Genomic DNA, 19,031 nt, shown 5'->3' on the forward strand with positions numbered 1-19,031 from the left:
GCACATCTAGCCACTGGGATTTTTGCCATTCTTCAAGGAAAACTGCTCCAGCGCCTTCAAGTGAGATGGGTTCCGTTGGTGTACAGCAATCTTTAAGTCATACCACAGATTCTCAATTTGATTGAGGTTTGGGCTTTGACTAGGCCATTCCAAGACATTTAAACGTTTCACCTTAAACCACTCAAGTGTTGCTTTAGCACTATGCTTTGGGTCATTCTCCTGCTGGAAGGTAAACCTCCGTCCCAGTTTCACATCTCTGGAAGACTGAAACAGGTTTCTCTCAAGAACTTCCCTGAGGCCTCCCAGGTGGTGCAGTGGTTATGGGTGCTGTACTGCAGCACCAGCTGTGCCCCCAGAGAATCTGGGTTTGCACCCAGGCTCTGTCGTAACCGGCCGTGACCGGGAGGTCCGTGGGGCGACGCACAATTGGCCTAGCGTCGTCCGTGTTAGGGAGGGCTTGGCCGGTAGGGATAACGTCTCATCGCGCACCAGCGACTCCTGTGGCGGGCCGGGCGCAGTGCGCGCTAACCAAGATTGCCAAGTGCACGGTGTTTCCTCTGACACATTGGTGTGGCTGGCTTCCGGGTTGGATGCACGCTGTCTTAAGAAGAAGTGCGGCTTGGTTGGGTTGTGTATCGGAGGACGCATGGCTTTCTTCGTCTCTCTCGATCCCGTACGGGAGTTGTAGCGATGAGACAAGATAGTAGCTACTAAACAATTGGATATCACGAAATTGGGGAGAAGAAATAAAATAAAAAATAAAAAAAGAACTTCCCTGTATTTAGCACCATCCATCATTCCTTAAATTCTGACCAGTTTCCCAGTCCCTGCCTATGAAAAACGTCCCCACAGCATGATGCTGTCACCACCATCCTTCACTGTGGGGATATGGTTCTCGGGGTGATGAGAGGTGTTGGGTTTGTGCCAGACATAGCGTTTTCCTTGATGACAAAAAAGCTTTCATCACCCCGAGTACCTCCTTCCATATTTTTTTTCATATATTTGGAGAGTCTCCCACATGCCTTTTGGCGAACACCAAACGTGTTTGCTTATTTTTTTCTTTAAGAAATTGCTTATTTCTGGCCACTCTTCTGTAAAGCCAAGCGGCTTAAGGTGGTCCTATGGACAGATACTCCAATCTCAGCTGTGGAGCTTTGCAGCTCCTTCAGGGATATCTTTTTGTTGCCTCTCTGATTAATGCCCTCCTTGCCTGAGTTTTGGTGGGCGGCCCTCTCTTGGCAGGTTTGTTGTGGTGCCATATTCTTTCCATTTTTTAATAATGGATTTAATGGTGCTCTGTGGGATGTTCAAAGTTTCGGATATTATTTATAACCCAACCCTGATCTGTACGTCTCCACAACTTTGTCCCTGACCTGTTTGGAGAGCTCCTTGGTCTTCATGGTGCCGCTTGCTTGGTGGTGCCCCTTGCTTTGTGGTGTTGCAGACTCTGGGGCCTTACAGAACAGAGCTCTCCAAACAGGTCAGGGACAAAGTTGTGGAGAAGTACAGATCATGTAACAGATTATGTGACACTTAGATTGCATACAGTTGGACTTTATTTAACTAATTATGTGACTTCTGAAGGTAATTGGTTGCACCAGATCGTATTTAGGGGCTTCATAGCAAAGGGGGTGAATACATATGCACGCACCACTTTTCCATTTTGTATTTATTAGAATTTTTGAAAGAAGTTATTTTTTTCATTTCACTTCACCAATTTGGACAATTTTGTGTATGTTCATTATTTGAAATCTAAATAAAAATCTATTTAAATTACAGGTTGTAATGCAGCAAAATAGGGAAAACGCCAAGGGAAAATGTTTTCCCTTAGAAAGGTGTGTGTGCTTATCAAATTATGGGAAGTGATCTCAACAATAATGCAAAGTAAAATAGAATTAGACCCCTGACCATGATAAAATGTGTCAGGAAGTTTTATGGCTACCCAGAGGTAGAGTCATTAATCACTGTGACTAGTAAGAATCCCTCATGGTCAATAGTCCCTGATATTCATTAAAACACTTGTATTATCCGACTTCATTATTTATGTATGTGAATTAATAGGTAACATTTGCAAGCCATCTGTATTCTGTAATCTGTCAGTAAATCACTGAGGTCTGTCCTTTTAGTCTATTTCTCCCTATTGATGTATCTCTGTGTGGAGAGGAATTTATTAGAAAACAACACAATTGTGTTTTCATTATTAGATTACCTTCCCCAAGCCTGAACAGTATAGTGTACAACTATGGTTATAAATGACCATTCATACCAAACTTAGTGTCACTCTGCAAAAATGGCTTTGTCCAAGACAGCCTAAAAGGTTTGGAATGGGGAAAACACCTGCACATCATCTCACTGACTTTCTCTCTCCTTCTTTATCCCTCTCTCCTCCTTGGGCGCGGGTCATTCCTATTAACCATCATTCAGCATGGGGCCGACACAGGTCTGCCTGCTTAATGCTGATACAGGTAGAGAGCAATGTTCATAGGACCAGCCTTAGCCACAGTACTCTAATAAAACTCATGCACACACACACGCACAAATGCACTGAAGCATACACACACACACACACACACACACACACACACACACACACACACACACACACACACACACACACACACACACACACACACACACACACACACACACACACACTTTGTCACGCAAAAAAACACTTGCTTGCACACACAGTCAATCAATGCTGCTGGTAAATTTAGAAAGAGAGTAAGAGAGAGGGAAGGAGAGAAGAACAGTATGGATGCAGAGAGATGGAGCGATAGAAAGAGGAGGGGCGTGTTGATATAAGGCTCTGGAATGAAGGGGGGACCGAGGAGGGACAGAGTTGCACTGAACTGAAGAACAATCGAACAGATTGACGATGGGCAAAAAGAGATTGCATCTATTCAGAGGAAGAGGAGTGGACAGTGATGGATGTACAGGAGGGAGGGATGACTTTGAAAAATGAGAGGAAGGGAATTGTTCTTGGGGTGACACATACTGAAGGGGATGGCTAGGGAGCAGGGGATGAATGGAAGAATAGAAAAGCAGCGAGGTGAACCCGACTTCAGCACGGTCAGCTGCAGTGTGTTTTGTACGCCTCACATGGCCTGTCAGTCTATTCTGTGTTCTGTGTTGTGTCCAGTTGTGTCTGGGAGTCTCTTTGACATGGCTTAACCCTCCTGGCTCACAGGGGTTTCTGTGTCTCCCTCAGCACTAATAGAACAGACAGCAGGAGTGGAGGACGGCTACATAGTCAGACCCAGCTATCTCCAACGAAAGAGAAAGAGCGGGAGGAAGAAAGTGTATAGATGATGAAGCATACTCTTTCCTGTCATGCTATGAGAAATGTATGATAAAGAAAGAGGGAGAACAAATTGAGAAGCGAGGAGAGAGTGAAAAGTCAAAAAGGTAGCAGAGAGAAAGAAAGAGAGCGGGTCAGAGAAAATGGGAGATGAAGGGACAGAAATGGCATGAGCAGCCAACTAACACCTTCTCCTTCCTACAGTAGAGTAGCACTGTTGATGAGAAGATCAAATCAAATGTTATTTGTCACGTGCCGAATACAACAGACCTTACAGTGAAATGCTTACTTACAACCAACAATGCCCCTAACCAACAGTTAAGAAAAATAAGTTAAGTAAGAAATAGATAAGTAAAAAAATAACAAATAACAGCAGTAAAATAACAGTAGCGAGGCTATATACAGGCGGTACCAGTACAGAGTCAATGTGCTGGGGCACAGGTTAGTCGAGGTAATTGAGGTAATATGTGCATGTAGGTAGAGTTAAAGTGACTATGCATAGATAATAACAGAGAGTAGCAGCCATGTAAAAGAGAGGGTGGACAATGCAAATAGTCTGGGTAGCCATTTGATTTGATGTTCAGGAGTCTTATGGCTTGGGGGTAGAAGCTGTTAAGAAGCCTTTTGGACCTAGACTTGGTGCTCCGGTACCGCTTGCTGTGCGATAGCAGAGAGAACAGTCTATGACTAGTCTTTGACACATTTTTGGGCCTTCCTCTGACACCGCCTGGCATAGAGGTCCTTAATGGCAGGAAGCTTGGCCCCAGTGATGTACTGGGCCGTACGCATTACCCCCTGTAGTGCCTTGCGGTCATAGGCCGAGCAGTTGCCATACCAGGCAGTGATGCAGCCAGTCAGGATGCTCTCGATGGTGTAGCTGAATGGCTTTTTGAGGATCTGAGGATCCATGCCAAATCTTTTCAGTGTCCTGAGGGGAGGGAGGGAGATAGGGAGAGAGAGCACATGATCGGTGATTAAACACAATTACATTTCAATGTATTGCAGAAGATTGAGTTTCTCGGACTAATGGTCCATAAACCAGCGACTTAGTTCCATTACACTGCCTGCCTTCCAGGACATCTACAGCACAAGAAGGCCAATAAGATCATCAAGGACCTCAGCCACCCGAGACACGGTCTATTCACTCCTCCACCATCTAGAAGGTGGAAAAAGTACAGTTGCATCAAAGCTGGGACCAAGAGAATAGGAAACAGCTTCTACCTCCAGGCCATCAGACTGTCAAACAGTCACCACTAGCCTTAGTAACTGTTCTAGCCAGCTACCAACAAGTACTCTACCTTAGAGACTGCTGCCCTATGTACATAGTCATTAAACACTGGTCACTTTAATGATGTTTACATACAGTATTACCCACTTCATATGTACTGTTGAAGCCGGAAGTTTACATACACCTTAGCCAAATACATTTAAACTCAGTTTTTCACAATTCCTGACATTTAATCCTAGTAAAAATGCCCCGTCTTAGGTCAGTTAGGATCACCACTTTATTTTAAGAATAATTTATTTCAGCTTTTATTTATTTTATCACATTCCCAGTGGGTCAGAAATTTACATACACTCAATTAGTATTTGGTAGCATTGCTTTTACATTGTTTAACTTGGGTCAAATGTTTTGGGTAGCCTTCCACAAGCTTCCCACAATAAGTTGGGTGAATTTTGGCCCATTCCTCCTGACAGAGCTGGTGTAACTGAGTCAGGTTTGTAGGCCTCCTTGCTCGCACACGCTTGTTCAGTTCTGCTCTACAAATTTTCTATAGGATTGAGGTCAGGGCTTTGTGATGGCCACTCCAATACCTTGACTTTGTTGTCCTTAAGCCATGTTTCCAGTATGTTTCCATACTTTGGAAGTATGCTTGGGATCAATGTCCATTTGGAAGACCCATATTGAAGCAACATCTTGAGATGTTGCTTCAATATATCCATATAATTTTCCTTCCTCATGATGCCATCTATTTTGTGAAGTGCACCAGTCCCTCCTGCAGCAAAGCACCCCCACAACATGATGCTGCCACCCCCGTGCTTCACGGTTGGGATGGTGTTCTTAGGCTTGCAAGCCTCCCCCTTTTTCACTCCAAACATAACGATGGTCATTATGGCCTAACAGTTCGATTTTTGTTTCATCATACCAGAGGAAATTTCTCCAAAAAGTATGATATTTGTCCCCATGTGCAGTTGCAAACCGTAGTCTGGCTTTTTTATGGCGGTTTTGGAGCAGTGGCTTCTTCCTTGCTGAGCGGCCATTCAGGTTATGCCGATATAGGACTCGTTTTACTGTGGATATAGATACTTTTGTACCCGTTTCCTCCAGCATCTTCAGAAGGTCCTTTGCTGTTGTTCTGGGATTGATTTGCACTTTTCGCACCAAAGTATTTTCATCTCTAGGAGACAGAACGCTTCTCCTTCCTGAGTGGTATGACGGCTGCGTGGTCCCATGGTGTTTATACTTGCATGCTATTGTTTGTACAGATGTACGTGGTACCTTCAGACGTTTGGAAATTGCTCCCAAGGATGAACCAGACTTGTGGAGGTCTACAGTTTTTTTCTGAGGTCTTGGCTGATTTATTTTGATTTTCCCATGATGTCAAGCAAAGAGGCACTGAGTTTGAAGGTAGGCCTTGAAATACATCCACAGGTACACCTCCAATTGACTCAAATTATGTCAATTAGCCTATCAGAATTAGCCTATCATTTTCTGGAATTTTCCAAGCTGTTTAGAGGCACAGTCGACTTTAGTGTATGTAAACTTCTGACCCACTGGAATTGTGATTCAGTGAATTATAAGTGAAAGAATCTGTCTGTAAACAATTGTTTGAAATATTACTTGTCATGCACAAAGTAGATGTCCTAACTGACTTGCCAAAACTATAGTTTGTTAACAAGAATTTTGTGGAGGGGTTGAAAAACTAGTTTTAATGACTCAAACCTAAGTGTATGTAAACTTCCAACTTCAACTATATATACTGTACTGTATTCTAGTCAAGGCTCATCCTATATAACTACTGCTGTACACACCTTTTCTATTCATATACTGTCCATACTCTCTTTACACACCATTATATATACATATATTTATATTCTGGTCACTGACATTGCTCTTTCTGATATTTCTCAATTTCTTAATTTTTCTGGATTATGTGTAAATTGTTTATTATTTATTATTTTTTATTGCTAGGTATTACTGCACTGTTGGAGCTAGAAACACAAGAATTTCACTGCACCTGCGATAACATCTACAAATATGTGTACACACCTAATAAACCTAATAAATTATTTTTTCAAAATCACATGTAGTGAGGCAGCATTGAAAGGAAGCATTCCTCAACATGCCTTAACTATTACAATGTAGGACATCAATACTGTACACCATAAATCTGCAAATAAATGAAAGAAGCAATAAAACAATTAAGGAAGTGGGAAGAGTGGTGCTCTCTAAAGCTGAGGCATTGAAGATTCATTGTCGCAAAGAGGAAGTACAGTATATTAAAAGTGTCCGGACTCCATAAAGTGTTCAATACACATTGATGGATGACACTGAGTGTTCTTAACTGTTATAAGTGCAGCTCACTTTAATATCTCTCATAAACAGTCTAACCGCACCATAAAGGCAAAATTCATCACCTACCCACTTAACTCTCATTCACTTACCCACATTGGGGGCCTAAAACATTTAGGGAGGTACTAAGACCATTTCAGGCTGACCCTGTTGGGGACTCCTTTCACAGATCCTTTCACAGATTCACTGTTTTTTTCAACTGTAATGGTTGTTGGCTGAGAGACCAGGTTGTTGACCCTGGCCAACTAGTCCAACACAACCACTTGAATAGGACTACCACCTCGTTGCAGGAGCACTCACACTTCATTGTGATAGGATGATACTGAGGATAGCTGGTCGTTAACAGGACATGATCCTGTCATTTATTTTTATTTTTCACCTTTATGTAACCAGGTAGGCTAGTTGAGAACAAGTTCTCATTTACAACTGCGACCTGGCCATATAAAGCATAGCAGTGTGAACAGACACCAACACAGAGTTACACATGGAGTAAACAATAAACAAGTCAATAACACAGTAGGATTTTTTTTTTTAAAAGTCTATATACATTGTGTGCAAAAGTCATGAGGAGGTAGGAGAATAATTACAATTTTGCAGATTAACACTGGAGTGATATGATCAGATGGTCATGTGCAGGTAGAGATACTGGTGTGCAAAAGAGCAAAAAAGTAAATAAATAAAAACAGTATGGGGATGAGGTAGGTAAATTGGGTGGGCTATTTACCGATGGACTATGTACAGCTGCAGCGATCGGTTAGCTGCTCAGATAGCAGATGTTTAAAGTTGGTGAGGGAGATAAAAGTCTCCAACTTCAGCGATTTTTGCAATTCGTTCCAGTCACAGGCAGCAGTGAGCTGGAAGGAAAGGCGGCCAAATGAGGTGTTGGCTTTAGGGATGATCAGTGAGATACACCTGCTGGAGCGCGTGCTACGGGTGGGTGTTGCCATCGTGACCAGTGAACTGAGATAAGGCGGAGCTTTACCTAGCATGGACTTGTAGATGTCCTGGAGCCAGTGGGTCTGGCGACGAATATGTAGCGAGGGCCAGCCGACTAGAGCATACAGGTTGCAGTGGTGGGTGGTATAAGGTGCTTTAGTAACAAAATGGATGGCACTGTGATAAACTGCATCCAGTTTGCTGAGTAGAGTATTGGAAGCTATTTTGTAGATGACATCGCCGAAGTCGAGGATCGGTAGGATAGTCAGTTTTACTAGGGTATGTTTGGCGGCGTGAGTGAAGGAGGCTTTGTTGCAGAATAGAAAGCTGACTCTAGATTTGATTTTAGATTGGAGATGTTTGATATGAGTCTGGAAGGAGAGTTTACAGTCTACCCAGACACCTAGGTACTTATAGATGTCCACATATTCTAGGTTGGAACCATCCAGGGTGGTGATGCTAGTCGGGCGTGCGGGTGCAGGCAGTGAACGGTTGAAAAGCATGCATTTGGTTTTACTAGCGTTTAAGAGCATTTGGAGGCCACGGAAGGAGTGTTGTATGGCATTGAAGCTCGTTTGGAGGTTAGATATCACAGTGTCCAAGGAAGGGCCAGAAGTATACAGAATGGTGTCATCTGCGTAGAGGTGCATCAGGGAATCGCCCGCAGCAAGAGCAACATCATTGATTTATACAGAGAAAATAGTTGGCCCGAGAATTGAACCCTGTGGCACCCCCATAGAGACTGCCAGAGGACCGGACGACATGCCCTCTGATTTGACACACTGAACTCTGTCTGCAAAGTAGTTGGTGAACCAGGCAAGGTAGTCATTAGAAAAACCGAGGCTACTGAGTCTGCCGATAAGAATATGGTGATTGACAGAGTCGAAAGCCTTGGCCAGGTCGATAAAGACGGCTGCACAGTACTGTCTTTTATCGATGGCGGTTATGATATTGTTTAGTACCTTGAGCGTGGCTGAGGTGCACCCTTGACCGGCTCGGAAACCAGATTGCACAGCGGAGAAGGTACGGTGGGATTCGAGATGGTCAATGATCTGTTTGTTGACTTGGCATTCGAAGACCTTAGATAGGCAGGGCAGGATGGATATTGGTCTGTAACAGTTTGGGTCCAGGGTGTCTCCCCCTTTGAAGAGGGGGATGACTGCGGCAGCTTTCCAATCCTTTGGGATCTCAGACGATATGAAAGAGAGGTTGAACAGGCTGGTAATAGGGGTTGCGACAATGGCAGCGGATAGTTTCAGAAATAGAGGGTCCAGATTGTCAAGCCCAGCTGATTTGTACAGGTCCAGGTTTTGCAGCTCTTTCAGAACATCTGCTATCTGGATTTGGGTAAAGGAGAAGCTGGGGAGGCTTGGGCTAGTAGCTGCGGGGGGGGGGGGGGGGGGGGTGAAGCTGTTGGCCGAGGTTGGAGTAGCCAGATGTTTACCACTTCAGATTCATTCATGTGTTTCTTTGATACTTGGAGGAGTGTTCTGAAGTTAGTATGGATGATGAACTGGTGACATTATGGCCAGATGGTAGTCGGTTGCTGCGTTATCTAGTTGAATGACTGACATTCATAATGAGATTCCTTGGATGTTTGATGGGTTTCTTCTCTCAGAGGAATATGTGAAAGTTGCCTCAGGGTTTTAAATTAGCTCCGTGGTTTGCATTTGGTTTGCAGGTTTTGATCTATGCCCCTTAAAGAGCACAGTAGAAGGTAAAGGATGACAGGAAACATTATCAGAATAGGAGTAAAAAACAAGTCACATCTTTAACTAGTTTGAGGTAAAATGTTGTGTTTCTGTGTGGTCTAGGCAGCAGACAATCACCTCTAAGCACCTGAACTGCCCAGCACCCGGACTGGACCTGCCCATGCAGTCCCAACCATCTGGTCCAATCGTGTTAATGAAGCACGTCATTCCCCAGACACTGAGGCGAGGCAGCACCTCTATGATGGCTTAATCAGCACTCCCAGATAGGCCATTTCATCAGCAACAAGCTTAATTAGGCAGAAGAGTGCAGAGCTGAGGAGGAAGCAGGGGAACAAGGGAAAACAAAGAGCCAGGGTCCTTTGTGATAATGAAGAGACTTTCTCCCTAATGAAAAATATCCTTTTGTTCACATTCTGCTTTCTCTGAGGAGTGGACAAGCGGACCACTTTAGCTAACATTCAGAGGTTTAACGAATATTCAAGCACTATATTATTTCTCCTTTTCGGGATGTTTAATTTTGCCAGCTCTTCACTGCTCTCTCATTTTATGTGATTTAATTCTTTGAGCTTTGTGACCTTCCACCCCACGTATTGGGCTGGTGTGGGCAAGCCTGTGTTGGGCTGATGTGGGCTTGGTGTGGGATAGCCTGTGTTGGGCTAGTGTAGGCTAGCCAGTCTTGGGCTTTTGTGGGCTAGCTCATGCTAGGCTAGCCTGTGTTTGGTTGATGTTGTCTTGGTGTGGTCTAGCCTATGTCGGACTGTTGTTGTCTTGGTGTGGGCTAACCTGTGCTCACATTGCCCACCAAATACCCACACGGGGCAGTCATGTTTGCTGGATGGTTTATTGGGATACAGAGAGCTGTTAGCCTACCCTAAATATGTTGGCACTGTCCAATTTACAGTAGCTATAACAGTGAAAGAATACCATGCTATTGTTTGAGGAGAGTGCATCATTTTTAACGTAAAGTTATTAATAAACATATTAGGCACATTTGGGCAGTCTTGATACAACATTTTTAACAGAAATACAATGTTTCATTGGATCAGTCTAAAACTTTGCACATACACTGCTAAATCTAAATTGCACCTGGGCTGGAATAATACATTATGGCCTTTCTCTTGCATTTCAAAGATGATGGTACAAAAAAATACAAAAGAATGGTTGTTTTTTTTCTTTGTATTATCTTTTACCAGATCTATTTGGTTATATTCTCCTACATTCCTTTCACATTTCCACAACTTTCAAAGTGTTTCCTTTAAAATGATACCAAGAATATGCATATCCTTACTTAAGGGCCTGAGCTACAGGCAGTTAGATTTGGGTATGTCATTTTAGGCAAAAATTGAAAAAAAGGGGCGTATCCTTAAGAGGTTATTAATCCAACAGTGATTCCCCTTAACCGACTATACAGTTTAGTAATCCCGCAACATTAACATGCAGTGCTGTATCTCAAGACAAAGCTGCTTCAAATGTGCCGTACCTCTGTCCTAAAAAAGACAAACCACTTTTTAAGCAGAGAACCAGTTACCTAACTGGGGAGGTTGAGGCCTCTTTGCAAAATTCTAAGTGTTTTTATTTCTCCACTCCTGATCAGAGTTACATCATCAAATAGATCAATCAATCAGAAATAGAAATCTGTTAAGAAGTACCCCCATTTTACTGGAGGGAAAATCACTTACTTTAACTGAGAAATGGTTAGTGAGAAATGGTTTTAGAGAACATTACTTATAACACAATTTCAACATTATAATAGATGGTATTAATCATTCAAGTCCCCCTCTGCCCCAGCCTTCACACATAGTCTGATTCTATATTGGGCATCTCTCTGCCACTTCAAAAGACTAGACCAGCTAGCCACATATCTCTTTCTCTCTCGAAAACATTATGATCCAACAGCCAGTGTTTGTTTCAGTGTATCTGATAGAATATCCACTTGCTAATTACAGTTGAAGTCAGAAGTTTACATACACCTTAGCCAAATACATTTAAACTCAGTTTCACAATTCCTGACATTTAATCCTAGTACAAATTACCTGTCTTAGGTCAGTTAGGATCACCACTTTATTTTAAAAATATGAAATAGTAGAGAGAATTATTTATTTCAGCTTTTATTTCTTTCATCACATTCACAGTGGGTCAGAAGTTTACATACGCTCAATTAGTATTTGGTAGCATTGCCTTTAAATTGTTTAACTTGGGTCAAATGTTTTGGGTAGCCTTCCACAAGCTTCCCACAATAAGTTGGGTGAATTTTGGCCCATTCCTACTGACAGAGCTGGTGTAACTCAGTCAGGTTTGTAGGCCTCCTTGCTCGACACATGCTTTTTCAGTTCTGCCCACAAGTTTTCTATAGGATTGAGGTCAGGGCTTTGTGACGGCCACTCCAATACCTTGACTTTGTTGTCCTTAAGCCATTTTGCCACAACTTTGGAAGTATGCTTGGGGTCATTGTCCATTTGGAAGACCCATTTGCGACCAAGCTTTAACTTCCTGACTGATGTCTTGAGATGTTGCTTCGATATATCCACATCATTTTCCTCCCTCTGTAACGGTTTTCTTTAGGTGAAGGAGAAGCGGACCAAAATGCAGCGTGGTTTCTTTGATTCATGTTTAATAACAAAAGATAAACACGAACACTACAAAAACAATAAACGTGGAAAACCAAAAAACAGCCCTATCCGGTGCAAAACACAGAGACAGGAACAATCACCCACAAACACACAGTGAAACCCAGGCTACCTAAATATGGTTCCCAATCAGAGACAATGACTAACACCTGCCTCTGATTGAGAACCATATCAGGCCAGACATAGAAATAGACAAACAAGACATCCAACATAGAATGCCTACTCAGATCACACCCTGACCAACCAAAACATAGAAACATACAAAGCAAACTATGGTCAGGGTGTGACACCCTCCTCCCTTTTGTGAAGTGCACCAGTCCCTCCTACAGCAAAGCACCCCCACAACATGATGCTGCCACCCCCGTGCTTCACAGTTGGGATGGTGTTCTTCGGCTTGCAAGCATTCCCCTTTTATGGCAGTTTTGGAGCAGTTATATTTTTTTCCCATCAGACCAGAGGACATTTCTCCAAAAAGTACGATATTTGTCCCCATGTGCAGTTGCAAACCGTAGTCTGGCTTTTTAATGGCGGTTTTGGAGCAGTGGCTTCTTCCTTGCTGAGCGGCCTTTCAGGTTATTTCGATATAGGACTCGTTTTACTGTGGATATAGATACTTTTGCACCTGTTTCCTCCAGCATCACAAGGTCCTTTGCTGTTGTTCAGGGATTGATTTGCACTTTTTGCACCAAAGTACGTTCATCTCTAGGCGACAGAACGCCTCTCCTTCCTGAGTGGTGTCCCATGGTGTTTATACTTGCGTACTATTGTTTGTACAGATGAACGTGGTACCTTCAGACATTTGGAAAATTTGGAAAATGCTCCCAAGGATGAATCAGACTTGTGGAGGTCTTGGCTGATTTTCTTTTGATTTTCCCATGATGTCAAGCAAAGAGGCACTGAGTTTGAGGGTAGGCCTTGAAATACATCCACAGGTACATCTGATCCACTGGAATTGTGATACAGTAATTTATAAGTGAAATAATCTGTCTGTAAACAATTGTTGGAAAAATGACTTGTGTCATGCACAAAGTAGACGTCCTAACCGACTTGCCAAAACTATAGTTTGTTAACAGGAAATGTGAAAAACAAGTTTTAATGACTCCAACCTAAGTGTATGTAAACTTCCAACTTCAACTGTATGTGTTTTTCTGGGCAGGTTATGAGGATCACTCGTCTCTGTGGTGTGTTTGATCATCACAATAGTGAGAAAGCTCTTTACGCGGTATCCTTTAAACGAACATGATTTATATGGTTATTCTCTTAAAGTAAGCCTGCAATGGCATCCGCGCGTGAACCCATTTACATTTAGAGGAGTTTTATTGAGGCTGGGGGTAGGATAAAGCGTATGATTTATGCCCAGAAACAGCATGCTACGCCAAACTTCATCTTATGGAAAGAGAGTGCCCACCGGTTCTATTCAGAGAGGGGAAGAGGCCAGTTTGGGAAATTGCAGGTTGCATCTGCGATGGTGATTTTAGATTATGTTTGGAGATAAAGATGTTTCTCCCTGAATACTAAAATGTAAGGCCAGGCACCACACCCTAATAGGGATTTTCCCCCCTTAATTATATCTCAATCAACTATTACTAGTTGAATGTAGAAACAAATATAATACTTTTTTGTATAAAAAAAAATCTTATATGTATTAAAAATGTAGTTATGTATTAAAAATGTGAATATTTGCATATCACGCAAACTTATTTTTCTGGACACTGGATTAAGTCACCCTAAATGTGTTGTTTTCATTTTTTGTTAAGACACTCCAGGACAGGACTTACATAGAGCAGCTGCTGGCTGTAAAATACTAAAATCATGTTCGTAAAATGCGTTTTTTTCAAAAGAAAAATGATATCTTGAAAAAAAATCTACAACATATCAACAATTCTTCTGGACAAGTCTCAAGAATATATCTAAGGATAACCACACATCATTTTGCGAAGGCAAATGCTTCTGAGGCTGAGGAAAATGGGTTGACGTGTGGGAAGAGTAACTTTCGATAAATGGCAGTAAAAGACAAGTACAGTGAATTTAGACTGTCAAACACCAAACACCTATTTAGACCCAATCACCATCTCATAAAAGTAAGTTACTACATATAGTCCAGTTTGTTAAATTATCTATGAAATTGACTTTTAAATGACATGTAATTCAAAATCATGAGCTTTGAAATGACTGATGTATGACCATTTTAACGTGGTTAAAATTCATGAAATGTTGATTGCGCCAGTATAACAAACAAACATAAAAATTTACACTGAGTGTACAAAACATTAAGAACACCTGGTCTTTCCATGACATAGACTGACCAGGTGAATCCAGGTGAAAGCTATTATCCCTTATTGATGTCACATATTCATTTCAATCAGTGTAGATGATGGGGAGGAGACAGGTTTAATAAGGATTTTGAGACATGGATTGTGTATGTGTGCCATTCAGAGGGTGAATGGGCAAGACAAAAGATTGAAGTGCCTTTGAACGGGGTATGGTAGTAGGTGCCAGGCGCACTGGTTTGTGTGTCAAGAACTGCAGCGCTGCTGTGTTTTTCACGTCCACAGTTTCCCGTGTATCAAAAATGGTCCACCACCCAAACGACATCCAGCCAATGTAATTTAAGCCTGTGGTGCCTGGCCTTAAGTAGAATGATACATCACATCTTAAAGCATTCTAGGGATTATTTTGAGCAGATAAAATGTTCCACTTTGTTCAAGGAATGCATGTCATTTCCCAGTTCAGTACACTCCGCCTGTATAGATAAGCGCCTGCATATCTGTCAGCCTTGTTAAAAACATGGCAACTTGGAAACATGCCATTTGTTCTCATTGAACCTCCAACACCTCATCCCACATCAGCCATCCCTCTTTCACAGTGTGTCCATGTGCTGGAATTAAAATGTAGCGCTCCAAAAAAGGCTTTTAGGAAGTGTCCCGGAGGCTCAGCATCTGCCAGTGTCTGGCTGCTCTCTGGCTGCTCTCCACTCATTAGCCAGCAGACTGGTATGGGACGCATTCCATCTGTTAGCCTCGAGCTGCTGCTCCTGCTGCTGCTCACAACTTTCAGTACACTCACGCTGGCCCAATACTAAATAGGCCTACCAGCTCTGTCTGTGAACATATAGCAACTAAATACTATCTCAGTCTGTAACACAGCACACATTGGCCAAGGGCTCTCCAACCCTGTTCCTGGAGAACTACCCTATTCCCATTCCATAAATTATTTTAAGTGTGAGAGAATATCTCATCCGCTTCGCAGACAGAGATAGACTGCTCCACCCCTACTACGTAAGCAAAGCCCATGTTAGATTTGCATATGGAATCGTCCACGCGGTCAGATGTCGCGTGGACATCGCTCCAACCCCAGTTGTAACTAACCTGATTAAGCTAATTATTAGAATCACGTGCGCTAGATTAGAGTGAAAGAGTGAAAACCTACAGGACGGTACCTCTCCAGGAACAGGGTTGGAGAGGCCTGCACTAGCCCAATACTACTTATTTTCCCTGTCTGTAACACAGTACGCACTAGCCCAATACTACTTATTTTCCCTGTCTGTAACACAGTACACACTAGCCCAATACTACTTATTTTCCCTGTCTGTAACACAGTACGCACTAGCCCAATACTACTTATTTTCCCTGTCTGTAACACAGTACGCACTAGCCCAATACTACTTATTTTCCCTGTCTGTAACACAGTACACACTAGCCCAATACTACTTATTTTCCCTGTCTGTAACACAGTACACACTAGCCCAATACTACTTATTTTCCCTGTCTGTAACACAGTACGCACTAGCCCAATACTACTTATTTTCCCTGTCTGTAACACAGTACGCACTAGCCCAATACTACTTATTTTCCCTGTCTGTAACACAGTACACAATAGCCCAATACTACTTATTTTCCCTGTTTGTAACACAGTACACACTGGCCCAATACTACTTATTTTCCCTGTCTGTAACACAGTACACACTGGCCCAATACTACTTATTTTCCCTGGCTGTAACACAGTACACACTAGCCCAATACTACTTATTTTCCCTGTCTGTAACACAGTACACACTGGCCCAATACTACTTATTTTCCCTGTCTGTAACACAGTACACACTGGCCCAATACTACTTATTTTCCCTGTCTGTAACACAGTACACACTAGCCCAATACTACTTATTTTCCCTGTCTGTAACACAGTACACACTAGCCCAATACTACTTATTTTCCCTGTCTGTAACACAGTACACACTGGCCCAATACTACTTATTTTCCCTGTCTGTAACACAGTACACACTGGCCCAATACTACTTATTTTCCCTGTCTGTAACACAGTACACACTGGCCCAATACTACTTATTTTCCCTGTCTGTAACACAGTACACACTAGCCCAATACTACTTATTTTCCCTGTCTGTAACACAGTACACACTGGCCCAATACTACTTATTTTCCCTGGCTGTAACACAGTACACACTAGCCCAATACTACTTATTTTCCCTGTCTGTAACACAGTACACACTGGCCCAATATTACTTATTTTCCCTGTCTGTAACACAGTACACACTGGCCCAATACTACTTATTTTCCCTGTCTGTAACACAGTACACACTGGCCCAATACTACTTATTTTCCCTGTCTGTAACACAGTACACACTAGCCCAATACTACTTATTTTCCCTGTCTGTAACACAGTACACACTGGCCCAATACTAAATAGGCCTATCCTCTCTGTCTCTACATGCAGCCCCCCACCACCACCACCATCACACACACAGCACTGTAGGTATTCAGCAATAGTCTTCAGTATCTGATAGAGATAGATAACAGGACACATTTTTACAGGTGAGCTCTGTGATTCTCCACAATGACCTGTAAACCTGTGAACTGGTCTTATTTGTCCTATCTGTGTCTAGTAGCTTTATGTAATGTAATAGACAGGATACAGTCCCTTCCTTGCTGATCCTGACTGAGACACTGGAACACACGGCTCGACATCTGACCGCGTGGACGATTCCATATGCAAATCTAACATGGGCTTTGCTTACATAGTAGGGGTGGAGCAGTCTATCTCTGTCTGCGAAGCGGATGAGATATTCTCTCACACTTAAAATTATTTATGGAATGGAAATAGGGAGCAGGGAACGGGAGATGGGAGGGAGAACTAAGGACACGGGAGTGTGCCTCTGAAATGGCATGACAGAGAAAGGAACAGTTGATTTGGAGAAAACAGAGGACAGGCCACGGCAGCCAAAGAACACCCAAGAATCTGTCAGGTGATATTCAACTGGCTGCAACATTCATGTGGTATATCCACATCTGTTTCTTCCTGTTGAATATCTACACATAATATTTGATTACACACATGACACATATCTCAAATCAGGACACAGCCCTATGCGTGGGTGTCAAATTTTTGTCCTGAGTTAGCGAAAGTGTCCCTCCTCCATGTTGTCCCGCCCACACACCCCACATCCCCACCTGAGGTGTCAGCGTGGCAGGTGTCACAGAGAGGGTGAAGCTTACCGATAAGTCACTTCCCCCCCCATATGTCCATTGACCAGATGGAGAGCTGATGGGTGCCTTAATATTGATGTGTTCCCCCTACCAGGGCAATGGATCGATAAAGAAGAAAAATGACCCGCCAGTGAATTTCAAAAAGTGGGCTTGGCAAGGCCTCATAATCAAATGGCAGCCGCTTGTAAAGGATGTGAAGAGGATCAGCTCTTAACCTCATGCATTAGTAGAATAAATGTCAGCTAGGATGACAACCAGAATGAATTTGATATTACATTATAAATATTATACTATACACACACACACACACCGCCCGTGCTCTCATCTGTCCACACTCTGATACTAATGTCCCCCCAACATTAAACTGGCAGAACAAAATGACATATGGGTAATTAGAGAAGAGCATGTTTGATGATTTCATCAGTGCTTGCGGTATGGCCCCCTGCTTTGTTTAATTGCAGTCCAGAGAAAAGTTCTAGATTGATGACACAACGCCAATAGACTGCTGGGAGGACGGAAATGTTGCTGATGATATGAAGGCCTTGTGTTTTAACCAGGATTAAATAGCTTTTGCTTGTTGTTAAGTGCGACACCAGATGAATGAATGGACAAGCGGCAGGCCTCTCAGATGCTCTCTAATTAAATAAATGAATCTGCTTCCTTATTTTGGCTGTTTTCTCAAATTGATGGACGTTTTTAGACGGGCTCTTTGGCTCAAACTTGAGATTCTGATACAGTTCAAATTTGATGAGTATCTGCAAATAACAGGCAGACAACGTGTCTTTTCCAGACACCCTACTAATAGGTGATACAGTAGATTATCATAATATTATTTTTGCCGATTTTATAGCGATACTGTGGCTTTACTTTTTTTCTTGGTTGTTTGCTTTAGCTAGCGCTAGTTGGCTGTACCTGCTTCAAAACTTGGGTGTTATCATCCTAATGTGACCGACCACCTTGATTCAGTCTTATGTAGCAAAATTTGAAATTTTGGATAAAATCGGAGACACAGAGCTACAAAATGGTATATCATACACTGCATTTGAGAAACAATGGGAAAGTAATTCTGTTTTGAAAGTTGATACATTTGTAACCTCACTTTTGAGAAAATGTCCTTTGAATGTTTTGGTACCTAATGGAGAGCTCTTCTTTGTCTACACCCATTCAGCATCGTTCACACCCTCTTAAGCTTTAGCCCAATCCATCTCTTTAAGGGTTGATCCGAGCATTCTGTACTAACAACAACAGTCAAGCATCCAAGCTAACTGGCTAACTTGTTAGCTACTCCAAGACACAAACAAGAGAACAGCTCACTGAACATTAATCACCCTAGCAGAGCTGGTTGGGCTGTTTTTATGTTATCCAGAGAGTTGGTGACTG

The sequence above is a fragment of the Oncorhynchus nerka genome, linkage group LG12, assembly GCF_034236695.1.
Source record: "Oncorhynchus nerka isolate Pitt River linkage group LG12, Oner_Uvic_2.0, whole genome shotgun sequence".
Lineage (NCBI taxonomy): Eukaryota > Metazoa > Chordata > Actinopteri > Salmoniformes > Salmonidae > Oncorhynchus > Oncorhynchus nerka.